Source organism: Cupressus sempervirens, chromosome 2 (genome assembly GCF_028749045.1).
Source record: "Cupressus sempervirens isolate cs-2001-9-10 chromosome 2, ASM2874904v1, whole genome shotgun sequence".
In the NCBI taxonomy this organism is placed as follows: domain Eukaryota; kingdom Viridiplantae; phylum Streptophyta; class Pinopsida; order Cupressales; family Cupressaceae; genus Cupressus; species Cupressus sempervirens.
In genome coordinates this window covers 610362564-610382855 of record NC_143119.1, presented here as the reverse complement: position 1 = coordinate 610382855, position 20292 = coordinate 610362564, and positions in this window count along the sequence as shown.

Sequence of the window (20292 nt, the reverse complement as noted above, 5' to 3'; positions counted from 1 at the left end):
TTATATTTTTTAAGTTTGGTTGCCTCAAAATTTTGGATCACATTATGATCCATCATTTGGGTGAGGAAAGAATGGTGACCATGATTTGAAACATTGACGCAAATATACTTAAAAATTTTAATGCAAAAGGACTCAAAATCAGGAAACAATAATGGAAGAAATCACAAAATAGGAAACGGTGGTTTTAAGCAAGAAGTAAGAAATGGATCCTCCATCTTGTAAGTATTTTGAAACTGAATTTTGATGGGGCATCTAGAGTCACCCCAGGTATGTTTGGAGGAAAGTTTTCTGAAAGAGATGTTAGTTTGTGCTAAACTAGATAGATTGGTTTACTTTAGACAACTAGATCCAACATTGAGAAAAGTGATTCATATTGAGATGAGATTAATTGCTATGTGAAAGCACTATATCCTTTTCTATAGGGTTGTTTACCCAACTTTCACTCATTATTTCTAATGATGGAATGATTATAAGGTACAAGGTGAAGAAATCTGGTCCTCATGATTGGTAACCAATTCCAGAATTCCTAAATTATACTATCCTGGATACATGATTCACATTGGTGGAATGCCATTCTTTCCTATTGTCAATTATTTTACCACAAAAAGGAATATTTGTGCTTTCTCTATAGTGGATATTTTCTTAGTGCTACTGTATTATGCTCAACAATTTATGAACAAAGAGATTTAGGATTTTTCTGATACTAATTATTCTGGATATATGATGCATATTTTGATCTTTATTTTTGGAATGTCATAATTTCTCACGGTTATTACTTTATTTCATACCAAGGATTAATGCCCTGTTCGCTCTACAATAGACACATGCTACTCTGTACAACTTGGTATGCTTGTATTAGGGTTAATGTCATACAAATGATAGTGACATAAAAAGAGATTCAGAGATATACTGATTAGTGTACTAATAAATTTGACAAACATTAACTGTTCCTTTGTGATATTTTTTAATTAGCATGTAACATGGTTCAAAAATTTTCAATTGATGACCATTAAATTTAATTTGCAATTAGAATAATATGTCTAATGCAGTCAAGGATATTTGTTTTTATGAGCCTAGCCTTAGTTGGTGTCCACTGACAATTGTAAAGTGTTGTCCAAGATTTGTTAGCCTGATTTTGTGTGAATGGTAGGATATGTATAGAAGGTTGTGACTCTTACTTCTTTGTTAGTGTGCCTTAATACATTTAGCCTTGATGTCATGATATGGTCAGGAATAACTCTCCTACAAGTCAGTTCATCACCACTTAGAATTTTGTGCACTTTTATACTAGACTTGTTATGTAAAGTTTTACATTATGCAAAATTGGAATTAGTCCATTTTAAGGGATTCATCATTTAGGTAATCTTTTTTATTGTTCTATGCCTATTTGATTATTTGCCATTAACGGAGGTCTCTTTTGTCGATATATAGTCATTGCGCATCTTTTTGCATATGTGGTTAAAATGTCTAAGCATTATTTTTAGTTCATAAAAATAGATAGAGAAGGTTATATTATAGGAGTATCAATAAACATTGTAAGTCTATAAGCTTACAAGCTATCAGGTAAGGCTAGGTATCGTGGACTAGACATAATCATGGACAAAACTGTAACAATTATTATCTACCAAACAGTGTCATGACTAGCATGAGGACTAGCAAGATCCTAAACAACCATGTCTATCTTAAGAGTAACATACACATCCAAAGATTTAGGCTTAGAATGTCCTTAGTTATTGACTAAAGCAGATTAAGTTTTAACAATAGCATGACTTAGAAATATCAACATATAATATCAAAATCGGGTACATCCATCAACTACAGTCATTTCTGATTATCATAATCATGAGAGGAAAATGCTTGCATTGATATTAAAAATAACCTTGATGTACATATTTACAAGCACAACATTAGTAGGTATTTATCCATAGGACAATTCCACCTATATTGAGGAAAATTTCAAAACATATTAAAAAGAAAAGGACTTTGAATTTATGTGATGGATCATCAAATAGTACTGCCGATTATCAAAGTTTAACCTATTAATTTTGAATCTTTCACACTTTTAAGTGCATTTCTCCTTGATACATTGAGAGGCCATTCATGCTTTATATATGCATTTTTTGGGATTTTCCTTTGAAACTTGGGGCTTAAAGAGATAAAATAATTCTTTGGATGACATTGGATTAGTACAGTATGGAATTGTAAATGAATGGAGATAAGAAAAACATTCAACAAGTTCTAATTCTTTAACATTTCAAGGTGTACAAAGATTGATATTTGCACTGATATTTAACAATTCAAGATTTATGAAAATTGATATTTTCACCAAATTTCTGCTACAAAGATAGGTAGTAAAAAAGTAGATTCCATCCGTGTTATCTCTGGAATATCCATGAGGTATGAAATTAATGCTATTGTAGTTTGAGCTAAAGTGGACTCATATTTTGCTGCTATGTATGACACTGGTAAATAGAGTGGAAAGTGATAGCATCTTACAAGATGGATCAAAAATGTTTAAAAGGTTTGGTAGACTGTGGAGAAAGTGGTGATTTTCTCACTAATAAAAATCTAAATCTTTAAACCTTGACTCCCAAGATCAAAGCACGTTATAACAAGAGCATAGCTATCTTTATTAGTGCCATACATTCCATGTAGAAGGAGCACATGGATCTCCATTACATCACATTCAATCAGGATTTTGAAAAGATTCTTTCAATGCTTTCATAGTTAAAACTTCTAATGTTTCAGTTGTGAAATCCATTGAAATCAATGCATAGTTCTCAAGACCACTAATTATTGGAGTTCCAGTAAGAGGTGCTAAAATTATGCTCATTGTTGGTTTGGTAAAGTTGTGAGCAGTCTGCTGCCAATGAAATACAGTGAAGCTTCCTACTCTCTTGAAGATATATATCCAGTGTAAATTGATGCCAGTGAAAATAATGCCAAACACTTGCTTCCCAACAGTAGTAATACTTGAATCAATTTCTGCAAGGTGAGAAACCAAAGCCTATAGTGCAACCTTGTATCAACATACTCATAGTCTAAATTAGAAGTCAATGCAAGAGGAATTTGATACAAACGAGTTGAAAAATAATCATGAGCTTGAATTATACTCTTTATTAGATTCTGGGTCAACAACGCCTTGCTTCCATTAAGGCTATTAACACCATTGATGTTTAATTGCTAGGCACACCCAAAATTATCTGTATCATTCTTAAAGCTAGGACCAAGAGCCACATGTCAGGTGTCAACAATTCACCAAGATTACATGCTTACCAATTGAGGGTTACTGATTGTTTGTTTCTCTATTTGTTGAAGAATTTGTTTTATCATGAAAATTCCTCTTTTGATTTTGATATTTACTTAGAATGTGTAGCAATCTGTAATCAGTACTTATATTAATTCTAACCTTCAGCTTGAGACATACAAAGTTTTGCTTGTTTAAGGTACTGCCTCTTTTTTCTTTTCTAATTCTATAAGGGCTTTTTATATGGCAGGCACTTCTTAATGCCGATATGTTTGATATTGATGCACAATAGAAGATTGAAGAAATGATTCGATAGGTATGAATAATTAAAAAAAAAACTTACTTGAACAATTGCATCCATTGATGTAGCACTATGTGTCATGTTGGAAGAGGCCTAACCCCACATTAAAAGGGAACTAGATAAGAAAACAAACTTTTTTGTATGCACTTGATGAAGATACCTAAGTAAGCTTAACCTAGCATGAAAAGAGCTAAGAAAGAGCTAGATAGAAAATAACCTTATTCACACTAACATGCAACTACATTCAAAAGACTTTCACATTTCCATAAGATACAATTCATTTCAAAAAACTTTCTCGAACAATTGCATCCGTTGATGTAGCACTACATGTCATGTTGGAAGAGGCCTACCCCAAATTAAAATGGAACTAGATAAGAAAAAAACTTTTTTGTATGCATTTGACAAAGATAGCAGGTTCACAAAATTTTATAGCATAATAGTGGGAAATACAAGCAATAGTTTGATTAGCTTTATAACACTCATCAGTTTTAGGTGGACACAATTTATGGTTGCATCAGAAGAGGAGTATTATAGAGATCGTGAAAGCTAACAAGGGATCTGTAGAAAAACTTTTGGCACTACTTATGATTCACTAATGAGATTTTCTCTGTGGAATGATTAATGGGACCATATCTTCCAAATGACCAGTTCAAATGTTGTTCATGTTCAACAGCCTTCATGTGATATGAGATTTTAAGACATATTTGCCCCTAATTTAATTGAATTCTTATGGCGTTTGACTCAGCTTGCTGAAGCAAACACCCCCCAGTGGTAGCATCTCCCCAATATTGATTGTGGATCTTGGAAAGTGATTTGAGATGACTTCTTATTTCAGGTATTATTACTTTTATTATTAATATAGAAAATAAATATAGCTTTTGTTTTCAGCTTTTTGATACTTGCATATTTTCTTTCATTGCACTGTAACTTGATTATTATTTTTTCAATAAAATGAGAGTTAAATGGGTCCCTCCTGTATTTATAAAAATCAAGACATTACTTGCCACCGAACAACATTGAGTGCTAGATATATACATAGAAAACTTTGGAGATTATGTCCACATCTGCTACCTTATTCTACTAAACATAGTGTGTGTGTGTGTGTGTGTGTGTGTGTCCATATATATATATATATATATATATATATATATATATATATATATATATATATATATATATATATATATATATATATATATATATATATATATATATATATGAGAGAGACTACTAACAAGAGCTTTGCAGTGAATACACCTTGCAGTAATTTCCAAATCATTATTAGGTGAATAAGCTTCTAAATATATATAGAATGGAAGCTATGCACTAATCATTCGGTGGGCCTAGAGTTCAACAACTGGAACCCTTGCATTGACTACCTGGGCAGGAGAAACCGTAGGTGAAGTGCCTAGAACTACACCCTATTGCTGCTCCATTATGCCCGAGTATCCCTATTTTTGTTATAGTGACTTATACCATTTACAATTTTACATGCTTCTTTTTCTTCCTTCCCTCTTGCCGGTTCTCCGCTTCACATAAAGTTCTCATCTTAAATCCTCTGTACTACCCCACCAAGGAACACTCAGAACATAGGGTCAAACATGCATGAAAAACTATTTTATTTTCGACAGCCATAAAACCAATGACATTAGTGCATAAAAATAATGATATAGAAAAAGATATAAGGAACAAACAACAAACACCAAGAGATCAATCAAATGCAAAAGTCTTACAAGAATTTTCATTGGTTCCCAAACCTCTAGAACCACTCAAATTATGATACAAATCTTTCAAGACTACGGATATCAAGTACAAGCTAGCTTGTATTCTTAGTTTAATGTAAAATTTTCTACAATATTCTTCCACAAAAAATCTATTAATGAACAAGAATTTATTATAGCATAACATGTATAATTTTAGGGGTGTGCCGGTCAAAGATAAATATCATATTAGATGATACAATTACAACAGTAGTCTTCTCTGCCAACATAACAACAGTAGTCTTCTCTGCCCAAGATAATACATATTCATTTCCTTTGCTATTCATAATATTCATATGAATTATATCTAATGTGCTTGTTGCTAGATGACATTGTATTGTGCATTAGATGACAAATTGAGAACTATCACGTCTCAGGATAAAAATGTGTTTCTTGGATGTGTGTCTTGAGTTTTAGTAGTCAAATCTTTTTTCACAATTAGAGATATTGCATATTTATCAATAAGCACAATGATTCTATAATGTTTTGGATGAGTCTTCATTGGATTTTATTGGGTTGAATGTTTGTGTGAGTTTTTAAACATTTAAAGAGTGTAATTGTTTTTCAGATGAATTATTGTACTTGTGATATTAAAAATTTAAAAACATGACAGAAATAGGCTTTTTATTTTTTATTTTAAAACTCTTCCATGGACTGGAAGTCTATTTAATTCCTCTACACTTCACTGTGGATGAGTTTTCATTATATTTTACAGCGGATTGGATGTTTTTTGTGAGTTTTTTAACATTTTATGTTGGAAATTGTGTTTGTCAATTGAATTATTGGATTTTGTTATTGAAACTTCAAAAAAATTTAAGAAATAGGCTTCTTTAATTTTTTAATGTGGACTGGAAGTCTATTTGATTCCTCAACATTTAAGACAAGATTGAGTTCGTAAGGCACCTACAAAATTTGCAGATTCTTTTATTATTGAAAGTTGAAACCTAAACACCTGTGTGGAACAACTGCTTCTTTTCAATGATTTATTTGATAGTATGAATTATTTCTATTAAGAATGGTACTCTTTTAAGTTTTTTTAGTGAATGGGTTATGAATTTATAACATTTCAAGATGAAAGCGTGTTTAGTGAATGCTTGTTTTGGACTTTTCTTAGCAAAAGTGTAAAAGATTTTGGAAGCCCACTTGTTTAGTAGTTATAATGTATTGGTTGAGAGTACAAACAATTTTTGCAAGAAATTAGAATGGATAGAACAATATTTTTTTTGTCTAAAGAAGCAATCTGCTGAAATGGATTCTGATCCTCAGCATTGGATACATTTTTGTTAAAATCTATTCTGTTTCTAGTAGAGATGTTACATTGAAGGAAAGAGCTTACTCTTGTCCTATGTTTTGTTCAAAATTTTGTGAATGATTCACAGAGACGTGTAAAAATCATAAGCATTTATTTCCTTCACTTCTAAGAGAGAAATGAAGACAAATTAATTAGATAAATGATTCCTCAGCTTACCTACTCAAAGCAGAAAGCAAGCACAAACAAATCTAGAGCTTATGTTAAATAGACAAATGTAATCCATGTTAATCAATTAGATGATATTCAAGAAGTAAGCTTGTAATTGAACAAGTAGGAAAGCAAAGAAAGCAAACAATCAAGCTAGTCTTCCATTGAGATTCTTTCAGGTCAACTTGATGTTTGGGGCATAAAAAAGGAGTGCTCTAAGTGCCTGTGCAAAGTCAAAAATCATTTGCATGATCCTTTTAGACAAGGAAGGTGGATAATGCAGCGACGATTCTTTGGTGTATGATCTAGCATGTTGTTGAGGCCCGAGATATGATATTCCTATATGAAATTGTATTTTACCACTTAAAACACCTAATGTCTAGTTTTCTCCCATTGCATGTGTAACATTTCACCAGTGAAGGCTAAAGCTAATAGAAAGTGAATATACATGGTTGAATCAGTAAGTAGAAAGTTGTCCCTTTTGAATGGGACACGAGTGCCGATATATATCCCCTAACACTCATTTAAGAAAATGCCGTTCCAATCTAATCGATTGCCTCGGACAATGCCTATGGACCCTTGTCCACTACCATGTTGTGCACTTGGTTTACTTTGATAAGTAGTTTACCTTAAGAAGATTTAAGAGAGTGAATGTTAATACATGTGTCAAATTCTCATTCAAGAAAATGGCCATATTGAATCATTGAAATTTAGATAGAAAGTCTCATTTGTTTTTAAGGATTAAGATGAGAATGACATTGAGTCACAAGGATTAAGATCTATTTGCTAGGGTAAATGAGATTTTTGGTGATAAGGATTCATATTTATTTGCTAGGTTAAATGAGGTTTTTGGTGTTAAGGACTAAGTTTTATTTGCTAGGTTAAATGACACTTTTGGTGTTTCGTAATTTGTTGACAAGCACTCCAACAAGGTTGATTCTTTGTGTTAGTAAATGTGTTTGAGATATACATTATTTGTGCATCTACAATTAGATTTTAGATTCTGAATGAACTACTTTACTATTTTTTTTCATATACAACAAAATATCTAGATTCAGGATTATTTAGAATAGTTAGTGATGGAACGACTCAGGAGGCTATTGAGAGAAGAGTTAATCAAATTAGGAGCATGATTGAGGTATGCCTTCTTGTCTATGTGTGTGTGTTCTTGAGCCTTAACATGGAATATCAGTCTTATGCTTTGTAATTAGAGCACTTTAGTTTTATTCTTTATGTTATTTCTCCTTTGTTTGCACCTAGTATCTCATCATGGTTAACACTCTGTCTTTTTTTTTTATCATATCAATATATTGGTGAAGAATAACTCATTAGAGAATTGTGCTATTGTCAACCTAGCTTGTAGAATGTATTTGACTTAACTTGCACATAGAATATATCTCTATGTGTAGGTTAAGTTTTATTGTAGTGTCAAGGGAACAACTGCATATCTTTGGCTTAAAGTGTCAGATGGATAGAAGAGCATTGAATCAATGGCCTTGCATCGAACTTGAGAATTAGCATGGGGAAAGATGTCATCTATTTCAGAGACTAATCAAAGGTAGTATTTTATGATGACTTTTAATGTTTCTTTTGCATATGGTACCCATGTGGTGATACATAACATAATTAATTGTACTTGACACAAATACAAATGTCAGTTTCACTGCCATTTCCGTCAACAATATATTTGTTGTGCTCGCAATCAATGTCCCTTACTAATGTTTTTCATCGTAATTGTATAAACTTGTATAAGTCTTTTCTTGTGAACCATATTGAATTAAAGGATGCTTTTCCTTGAATAGGGCTGTTATGATGGGACTAATGCTTCATGCAAAAGATCTACATTTAATTGAAAAGTCACAATATGAAGAGGCCCTTGAAATACTTTCCATGGGAGAGGTATCTAGTGCATAGACAAGCATTTCCAATGAACATAGATGTTGTATAGACAAGCATTTCTAGTAAACATAGATGTTGTAGTTGGTGTCCCTTGCCATTTGGCTTGCCCTTCTCAATGTGATTGTAGCATCTAATGTAATAGTAATAAGTTATAATTGAACTAAAAAGTTATTTATATGCTTGTGACAGATGACTAATTCAATCACAATAACCATGATTGAATTTTCCTGTTGTAGTCTAGGAAAATTCACACTAACCTACTTTGGCATTGTTTGAAGGTTGACAGATGGGGAAGTCATGGATGCACGAAATTTTCGCAATGATTTTATTCATCTGGGTCACAACATTGGAGTCTTTTTATATGATGATTTATTGTCAATCATGTCCATTTGCTACCAAACAATTCATATTCTAAAAATTTGAGATGCTGGAACTTTTGTGGATGTGCAATCCATCGGAGCATACTGCAGGGAGGATGACGAACTTATTCTCAATAGTCAGACTTAGGCAAGTGATACAAATTGTAAAATCTTAACATATGGTTGTTTAAATTCTGTATCTCCTAAATGATTTCCTTTTAGCATATAACTTGTGCATAGTTGCCAAGTTCACTTATTGTATTGGGCATATTAATGAAGAAGCATATTAGTTATTGTCGGTGTTTACGATAGTTTGATTAGTTACTGTTGATGTTTTTCAAGCATTCTATAAAACAATTCACATGCCTTGCGTATGATATGACATTTTGCATGCATCCTGCACTCTCTCATCCGGCTGATGATGGATTACAGAGAGTGATCTGAAACCATGATGCTAAAAAATACACACAATCAAATCCAAAATGAACTTGCATTACAAATGGATTGTGGAAATTTGATATTGTTGATTTTGCATGCATGTCTACCAGGACAATCACAACTTAAACATATGAATCACAACTCAAACATATCTATTGGTATGTTTAAGTTGTGATTGTCCTGGTAGACATGCATGCAAAATCAACAATATCAGATTTCCACAATCCATTTGTAATGCAAGTTCATTTTGGATTTGATTGTGTGTGTTTTTTAGCATCATGGTTTCAGATCACTCTCCTTAATCCATCATTAGCTGGATGAGAGAGTGCAGGATGCATGCAAAATGTCATATCATATGCAAGGCATGTGAATTGTTTTATAGAATGCTTGAAAATTTTTTTACACCCAGGCATTGGTAGAAATTTCTACCTTCATTGGTCAAAATTTATACCTTCATTGGTCAAAATTTTTGACCTTCATTGGTTGAAATTTCTACTTTTATTGGACGAAATTTCTACCTTCATTTGTCAAAAATTTTGACTTTCATTGGTTGAAATTTCTACCTTTATTGGTCAAAATTTCTACCTTCATTGGTCAAAATTTGTGACCTTCATTGGTTGAAATTTCTACCCTTATTGGTCAAAAATTTATTCCTTCATTGGTCAAAATTTCTACCTTCATTGGTCAAAATTTTCTACCTTCATTGGTCAAAATTTTGACCAATTCCTGGCAGAACTTGCACCATGGCTATGAAAGTTTTTCAACCAACGTATTGGTCAAAATTTTGACCAACCAGCAAGTTGGTTGAAATTTCGATCAAAAAATTTCCGATCAATGGGTTGGTCGAATTTGGTCGAAGTTTGGTCGAAAATTGGGTCAAAATTTTGACCAATAATGGTTGAAAAATGGTCTCAAATGTACTAGTGATATTTGAGGTTTTTAACTAACGTTTGTTTGTTGATTCGTGCTCCCAACATGTCATATTTTCTAGCACACATTTTGGCATGCTAGGTGGGACCCATGTCCCTATTTTTTATTCAAAAATTTGTCAAAAAATCTATAATCTGTCGCAAAAAATCCATAATCTTTTGCAAAAATCCATAATCAAATTTTGACTTTTGGTGGTTCTGTAGGAATTGGGTCATTCTAAGCTTATTCACATATAGAAAAAATAAAAATAAAAGTTAAAATAAAATTTTCCCATATAAAGCTTTCATTTTGGTGTTTTTCTTGTGAGGCTAATCAATTTTTTTTTTGATAAGTAGGAGATAATTTCCACAGCAAGTCAAATTGTGATGTGAATATCAGGATTTAACTGTGTGATTTCGAGTCAAACTCATTGACCCATATTTCATGAGTAGTGATTCGACACGAATCCATCTCTCATGAGAATAAATGGAACACTTAGCACTCATTGGATCTAGGTGATGCTCACAGGGGTGAAGCACCGGGACTTCCCGGGAGGTCACCCATCCCAGTACTACTCCAGCCTGAGCGCGCTTAACTACAGAGTTTCCTCCATAGTTAAACCCAAAGCTTGCAACCTCCATGCTCCTGGGAAGGTTGCAAGCTTTGGGTTTAACTATGGAGGAAACTCTGTAGTTAAGCGCGCTCAGGCTGGAGTAGTACTGGGATGGGTGACCTCCCGGGAAGTCCCGGTGCTTCACCCCTGTGAGCATCACCTAGATCCAATGAGTGCTAAGTGTTCCATTTATTCTCATGAGAGATGGATTCGTGTTGAATCACTACTCATGAAATATGGGTCAATGAGTTTGACTCGAAATCACACAGTTAAATCTTGATATTCACATCACAATTTTTTTTTTTTTTCTTCTTGCAGATTAGAGCATTTTAAACACCTAAGCATATTTTTTTGTAGGTTTTTCTTAATGTTTTATTTCTCTTGGGAATTAAACTTGAAATAATCAAAACAAAAATAATAGTGATTTTTATCACTAAGGAAATTTGAAGTGATTTTTATCACTTAGACTCAAAAGTTAATAAACTTGTATGGCTTAATCACTTTCATTTGAATGGATGAATCTTAGCATAGAAAACATTTGGACTTGGTGCTTAAAATTGACATGAATGTTAGAGTAGCTAACATTTGGACTTGGTGTTTGAAATTGACATGAATGCTTAGGGTAGAAACAACATTTGGATTTGGTGCATAAAAAGAATTCACTCTATCTTGAATGCCTTAAGGGACAATGGACATGTATGCCTAGGCTAGAGAACATTTCAAATTGGTGCTTAAAATTGACATGTATGCCTAGGCTAGAACACATTTGGATTTGGTGCTTAAAATGAAGTCACACACTCTTGAATGCCCTAAGGTAAATTGACTTTATTTTCAGCATTTTATTTTCACGCACTCGCTTTACTTTCTTGGTGACGAATCTGCATTTTCATTTATGTTGGCGCTATTTCAAGTTGGAAAGAACCTTGAATGTTTTAATCAAGAGTGTCTTCAAGTAGATAGAAAACTTAAAGCTTCATTGGGAAAATAAAAAGTATCTTTTAAACCCCAAGGCCACTTATGTATTCTCTCCCCTTGTGCCCTCGGGTGATCTTGGGTGCACAAGAAATAAGTGGTCTTATTTTTCTTTTTTTAGGAGGCTTGCTTCAGGATTTCATCACCCCTTGGGATTACCTCAACTCCAGTGTTCTGGCGGAGTATAAATATTGGGAGGTGAATCAAAAGACACCTCTTTTGGAAGTAAAATCTTGTCACTAGTCTCTTGGCTAAGCCCCAAAGAACTTTATACCTTTGGGAAGTGAAGGAGCAGATTTGGGTTACCGTCTCCCCCCGACTATGTGGCATTATTTTCTTTATCTACAGATTTGGGCCTCACATACCTTGTGTATATCGAGGAAACCCTCTAGTTGATCCTTGTACATCCTAATTGCAACCTTATAAGTTTGTTGGTGTGTTCTACGTGCTTGAATGTTCAAAAACCTCCCCATTCGAAGGGGACAAACACCATCTAAACTTGTCTTTTATATATTTCTTTGTTTTATTTTGCATTCCAAATTTGAAAAAACCAAAAACATTATAAAACACAAAAATTCAAAAACATCATAAAACATAAAAATAAAATAAAAATCGTAAAACTTCAAAAATCCAAAAAAATTAAAACAAACGCAAGTCTTGGTTTAGGTCCTCTTAGTCAAGTTCTCCACATCAATTCCACATCACATCTTCTTTCCATCCAAGTCATCACCCTCATACATCTCGTCTTCATCATTCAAATCATCCCTTGATGTCTTAATCATCTCCATTCATCCAAATCATTTCCTCGTCATTCAATCTCATCCATAATCTTCATCCTAATCATGGTTCATAATCCACATCAAAATCCAATTCCCTCATTCAATGATTCATCCTCATGATTCTTAATCCAATCCCTTGTCAAATTCATTCTTTTCTAATCAATTCCTAATTTAATCCATTTACATCTTCAATTCAAAATCAATCAATCTTTCTTCATCTATCCAAATCTTCTTCTAATAATTTTTTTCATAAAATCTTCTACTTTGGACATAGGAGCATTGTCATGAACATTGGACTTTCATTCAAATCTCACATTCACTTGGTTAAGGTTTTTATCAAATCACATCAAATCCATGTCAAATTCAATCAAATCAATATCAAGTCAAATCCAATTTGAATGAAGTCAAAGTCCAAAGCTCCTAGTCCTAAGTTCATATTCCATCCATCATAAAATCTTTCATCACTCTTCATCTAACATCTATGGATCTGAATTTGCTTAATCAAATGGTTGACAATCTTAAAAGACAATATGGATTTCTACCTCCTATTCAACCTACATATCAAATTCATCCTCAAAATTTCATATCCAACTCTAATCCATCTCATGTTCATTATTCTTCTACCTTTGACAAGGGAAATCCACCTTAGTAACCTTCAACTCCATACAATTCCATTCCTAGCCCACACACTTCATTAAACACAAATGCCCTTGCCATAGAAATGGAACAATTAAAGAATTATCTCTTAGCAAGCCAACAGAAAGAGGCCACCTTCCATGCCACGTGTCCTCTTACCCCATGTTTCAAAGATCCTAGTCCTCATGTCCCATCCAACCCCAACCCTCCATGTAATCCCCTACCCATAGTTCAACCTTCACATAATCCTAATCCTCCAAAAACATCATCTCCACCTCATAAGGGGTATTTCTCCTCATTCTTGGCTAAGTGTAAGGAACAAGATAAAGTGCACCAATCACCTCATGTCATACCCCCAATTTCATCTCAAGACCTTCCTCCAAAGCATGATGTTATAAATTCCTCTTCTCCTCTAGATCTGAGCATTTCTCCATCCCATCGCTCCCTTATCCCTCAAGATCCATTTACCCCTCCTAGTGCATCTCATGATTCCCTTCCTAATCAAGATCAAGACATTCCATCTGCCACACACATTACCAATTTTACTCCATCTCAAGAGTTAGCATCCATAGATCCTCCACTTCATGAAGAAGTTCCTTCCACTCCATCCACTAGCTCTCCTCCATGTCAAGATCAAACCACTCCATCTCATGATCCTATTCCATCTCATGATCCACTCATTCTACTACATGATCCTCTTTTAAGTCAAGATCAAAGCACCCCTTCATTTGCCTTTCATGACCCCACTCCATCTCAAGAGCCTATTATCCCTCATAATCCCACTTGCAATCCTAATCCCCCACATGATCCTATCACACCTATCTAATCCACTCATGAACCCCATATACATGGACTCGCATCTTGTGTTGAAAATAATAAGCATCCCCTTGAAGAAATCATGTCTCAAGATGTTGGTATTTCTTCCACTTCTTCCCAATCCAAAATTCCTCCATCCAAACCTAATTGTTCTCATCATCCATATTCCAAGTCCATTTTGGGACCTTATATCCATATTCTGCTTCCTTCATCATTACCATCCATTTTGGGTCCCTATGTTCCAAAGCCAAAGCCTTCATCCCTTCCTTCCATTTTGGGTCCTTACATACATCCATCCACCATATCCATGTTTTCCACTTCATCCCCATATGCTCCTAATCAAGATCAACAAAGGCACACATCCTTGAATTTCTTCCAACGTTCACCATCCATACACTCTCCTTCATGCACCCATGCCTCGACCAATGGAAGCAAATTGGATGCCAAAGAAAAAGAGAATAAAGCCAAAAATCCACAAAAATCCAAGGATTGACATGTCCCCTCTAAAAGACATGTCCAAGAAAAGAAAAATATGATCCAAAGAAAAATCAAAAGGCCACAAAGGCTGAAAATAAAAAATGCAAAAATTATGTAGATTCCAAAGCTACTCAATGTAGCAATAAATCTCAAAGAAAGATTCAAAATAACATCCAATTTGGCTAATCCAAAGGCTTCCCTCATTCCTAAACCATTTGAGCTTCCATGTTCCAAATCCATTTTGGCTCCTTATATACCCAAATCCACCATCCTAAATCCATTGTCTCCTTCATCCATTTTGGGTCCCTATATTCGAAAATCCACACTTTCCCCTACATATCCTCCACAATTTCCTCCTTTCTATTACCCTTCAAGGTGTGTGCCAATGACAATCTTTCCACCTCCTTCATCCATTCATTCGCAAGTCTTCCAACCTAGCATCCATCAACCATGTCTTCTTCCCACCCATTCCACCCCCTTAATCCAAACCTTTTCATAAGTCACTGTCCTCCATTCACTATCCTACCAACATTTATGAGAAAATAATAAAAATTCCTTGAAAATAACAGAGACATAAATATCGAGGGATACCATCCGTGAAACTAGATGCTTGAGTTGTCCCTTCATTTTTCCTATCATGTATCCAATGTCTTCCACTTCCACTTATCCTTCCATCTATTCACTTTTCCTCTTCCACTTGCACTCTACACTTGGGGCAAGCTCCATCCATACCACTCTTCCTTACATACCTTCCATGCTTCCATCTACCATTCATTATCCCTTTTCATCTTTGATCTTGACTTTCACTTTCCTTTCATCCATCCATATGCACTTTCCATGTCCCTTTCTCATTACCCATACATTTTCCTACGTACTTCCATAATTCTTACATATATTTGATCTTGACATGTTATCCATATCTTGCATTTCATAGTCCTTGTCATGTTCATTTGTTCATTTCATCCATTTTCTATCCATACTCCATACTTCCATCCTTTTTTAATATGTCCTTGATCTTGGTTATCCCATCCATTTCATCTACTTCATATCGCACATTTCATCCATACCCTTCATATCCTTATCCCCTTTTTCATACCCTCCCTCCCATATCCCTTATTCATTCCCCTTCAATGCCCATGTTCATGATCAATACTAGAGGCACAATAACAAAAGGTTTATACATGTTTTGGAAGAAGACATGCCTTCCCGTCCTCCACACGCTAGCCTTCATACCATCTTTCCCTTTTCGTGCATCCTTTCCCACCATATTGTCTTCCATTTTCCTATCCTTGGTATGGGGCATTTGAGCTCCTTTGAAAAATTGTCCTTGGCTTCGCATTATCCGATACCATATCCTTCCATCCACCCATTTATTATTCCTCCATTCAGATATCTCCCCCCTTTCCATCCATTTCCCATTCCTTGGTTATCCCTTGTCATTGGTTCTACCCTATTCCACCTTCCATCAATTTTTAAGTCTTCCAATCCATTCAATCAATTCATTTCTCCTCTAATATAATCATATTCCCTTCTTCTAATCATTTCATTCAAATCATTTCCATAATCAATTGCTTCATTTTTCATCTATTTGCATATACCTTGATCAAATTTCTAGTCTTCCATTCAAAATATTTTCCTCTAGAGAACATTTATCATTCTCTCTCTTGCATCCCCCTTCCATTCCAATTCAATTCATCCATTATCTTATCATGTCTTATCCAAATTCTTCTATTTATCTCATGACACTGAGCTTCAACCCATCAAACTGAGCTTATCAAAATAGTGATTGCAAACAAACTTACACAAATTCACACTAAGACTAAATGATTTAAGAACATTGTTTCTTTCACACTATTGCCAGTGAACAATCACAAACATTTCAATACAATTCAATAAAACAACCAATTTTTTCCTTATAGGATGAATCCTTCCTACACAGGCTTAACAAATTTCACTATCAGAATCAAGTTCATGGAAAGGACTAGGAATTGAATGACTACTTGGTCATAAAGTCTTTTTGTTGATTTTATCTTTGTGTGTTAGTAATTGCCTCTCCATGTGTGCCTTGATCTTCAATATCTTGGTATCATTTGAATGGCTTAACCTGATTACACGTGTCATTTTGCAATATGATCTATTTTCATGATTCTTTAGCACATCTCTGTCGATTTTTGAGTTATGATTATGCATTTCTCACTAGGGGCAATGGGTTAGCACGCTTTCCACCAAGATCCCTAACAAGACTTTGGGTGTGCCCAAACCTCTCTAGTGTGTATATGTCATTTGTTCTATCATGACTCTGAAACCTACATCTATTGTGTTGAGAGTCTAGTCCATGCAAAGGAATATTGTCATGTATGCTACTATAGCATTCGATGCATAACTCCTCTTGCAATATCAAAATAAAGTGTGCTCTCCCATATGAACACAATTGAATCTCATGTGTTCATGTAGTTAAGTTGCATTTAGATTAATCATTATCCACTTCACCCCACTTCACGTCGATCTTACCACCAAGTCATGCAAGGTCTTCTTTTTTGAGCCTTTTTGTTTCCCTTTTCCTTCCCGTGTCTATTTTTGAGAAAATGGGGCAAAATATATTCATTTTCACCCCATTTCCTTGAGGGGGCACCCTCCTCCTCTGTCGTCACTTGTAGGACTCCCACCTTCTCTAGGGCAACACATATTTTCTTTTCTTTGATTTGATGCCATTCTGACATCACATCAAAGAGGGGCAAAATGTATACGATTAAAATAATCCCTAAAGACTATATTAATTTATTTAATATTGACCATGACATTGTAATTAATTATATTGGTCACATTCGTTTACTTATTTAATTAAATTAATTAATTAAGTAAGTTCATTCTCCTAAGTATTTAAATTTAATTTAAATACTTCTAGCCTTAATGTGTTAAATTTATTTAACACATGATCCTCCATCATCCCCTTTTAAAATAAATTTGATTTGTTTAAATCCCTCACATCCCATTAATTCCTCTAAACCCATGATTAAATTAAATCATATTTAATTTAATCTTAAGCCTAGCCTAAAACCTAGCCTATGCCCATCATTTTCATCCTCTTAAGCCTACTTCTTCTCTAATCCCACTTAATCATCCTAATCTCCTTTTCAATCCCCCTCATTAGCCTAAGAGTGTGCTCACACATGTGTGAGATGACATGCCTACACACTCCCTTTTGCACTCTTGTCTCCCACTCTTCTTCTCAAGTTTGCTCACACATGCATGAGAAAACTTTGAATTCTTGACCATTTGCATGGCTTGCATGTCACCTTATGTGGCATCTACATGGATGCCACCTCACCAAGCCCTCTCTCAAGCCTATAAATAGAGGCCTTGTCTCAAGCATTTGCATCTCTCATTATTGAATTGTTATCATGTTGGTTTGAGATTTGAGCTTTCATTATAGTTGAGCTTTTGCACGCTAGTTTGAGTTTTCATAGTAGCTTTCATGGTAGTTTTCATTGTTATTTTTAGATGCATACTAACCATTTGGTAGCTAGTTTAGCTTTGCATTTGCATTGTTCATCTAGTTTACTTGTGCATTCTCATTTCCATTGCATTTACATATTAGTGTAGCTTGCATACTTGGTTATCTTTCTTTATTGCATTTCATATCATCATCATTGAATACCTTCAAGTATGGCTTTCTCCATAGCCATTTCTTGAGGTGTTCTTCATTCCATATAGCTTAGGTTCATATCTGATCATCACTCACATTTGCACATCCACTCAAGAGATTCAATAATTTGTTGTGTTTGAGAGATCACACCAAACATACCCCCCCATCCTAACACACCAACAAGGCCTCTCATGGGTGCCTTTGTTGAGCTATAGAGGTGGCTGGAGGATTTGGTTTGTTGGCTGCTTAGAGTTGCAAAAATCAAGCAACCATTAGTTAGTTAATGGTCTTTCATGCATATTTGAGGTTTTTAACTAATGTTTTTTTGTTGATTCATGCTCCCAACAGATCATATTTTCTAGCACATAGCCACATCCAAATTGGGGTTTCCCTGAAGTAAGTTACTAAAAAACTCCATTGCCTCCCTTTTAATAGTCTCCTCATTCTCAATGAGTCCCTCTTTCATGTTGAGTCTAGAAATTCTGTTGACCATCCTATGCTTCAAAGTAGTGAAATAAAAAACCTTAATATTCCCATCTCCTTCCTTCAATTTTTTTTTTGGATCGTTGCCTCCAATACATCTCCTCCTTGGTAATGATATCATGAATCTTAGCCAGTTTAACACCTAGAGACAACCTCATATCCGTCAAACTAAATTCTATCCTGTATTTCTTTTAGTTCCTCCAAAATCTTTATTTTATTTTCAAAAATGTTGCCAAAAGTTTCTTTATTCCATTTTTAAAATGTATTTCTTGACATTTTTCAATTTAGCTACAACTTTGAACATAGCTATACCTTCCACAATTATACCCCACCACTCCTTTATGAGATTCTCTAGGTTCGGGTGAAGAGTCCAAATTTTTTCAAACTTGAAGGGGAAATTTCTCTTATAGTTAAGCATATCAGCCAAAAGAAAAATGGGATAATGATCCAATCCCAATGGGACTTGAGCACTGACAGAACATTTGTATTTTAGGAGCTAGTCATTGCTAATAAGTGCTCGGTCCAACCTGCCCTGAATGAGATCCTTTCCAGTTCCTCTATTAGTCTAGGTGTACTCAACCCCATGCAAATCAAGATCATGAAGAAGATGATTATCAATAAAGTCCATTAAATCTAATCTATTATCCAAATTAGTCTAGCTGCCTCCCCATTTTTTAGCTTCTTTTAAAGGATTATTGAAATCCCCTATGACTACCCAATTCTCATTAGCAAAAAGATTTCTCTAATTAGTAATATCTTCCTAGAGAGCCTTTCTCCCCCACTTCGTATTGGGAGCATAAAAATTAGTAAGAACCCAAGTAAAGCCATCCTTAGAATTAGAAAATATAACATTCATCATGTTTCTATTCTTGAGAAATTAGATCTGCTTGAATCCACTTATTATTCCAAAAAATAGCCATACCTCTTGAAGCTCCCTCAGAATCATTTTTGATGATCTTCCCACCCTTAAATATTGGAGGACCTTCCACTTTTTCCTTTAGCATCTTTGTTTCTTGAATAACAAATATATCTGGCCTATTATCCCTAATCATATTTTTTAAAATGTCATGTTTGTGATGGTTATTTAACCCTCAGATATTCCATGAGATAATCTTCATCTTTTATGAATTTTTTTTGATCCAAAGATAGTCCTTTGACTACCATCCACAATACTTCTATTAGTCTCAACAATTCTTTTCTACATGTTGGAAGGTCTCCCCACTGGGGAAGGGGATGAACCAACATCCCCATTCTTGAGGATTTTCCTAGTAGGTGTTGAAGAAGGACAACCGTCTCTGACCTTGTTAGATATAGAATCTCCCTTTTTTGAGACTATATTATAAGAAGTGCTAGAGATGACTCCTTTCTTATTCCTAGTTTTGGTTGTAGCAATCTCCACTTCCTTTTTAAGATTGGCTCCTCCTTTCTTCTTAGCTTTAGATGGTTTACCAATTGGGATCTAGTTAGTACCAAATGTCGTCTCTTTCCAAATGTCTTC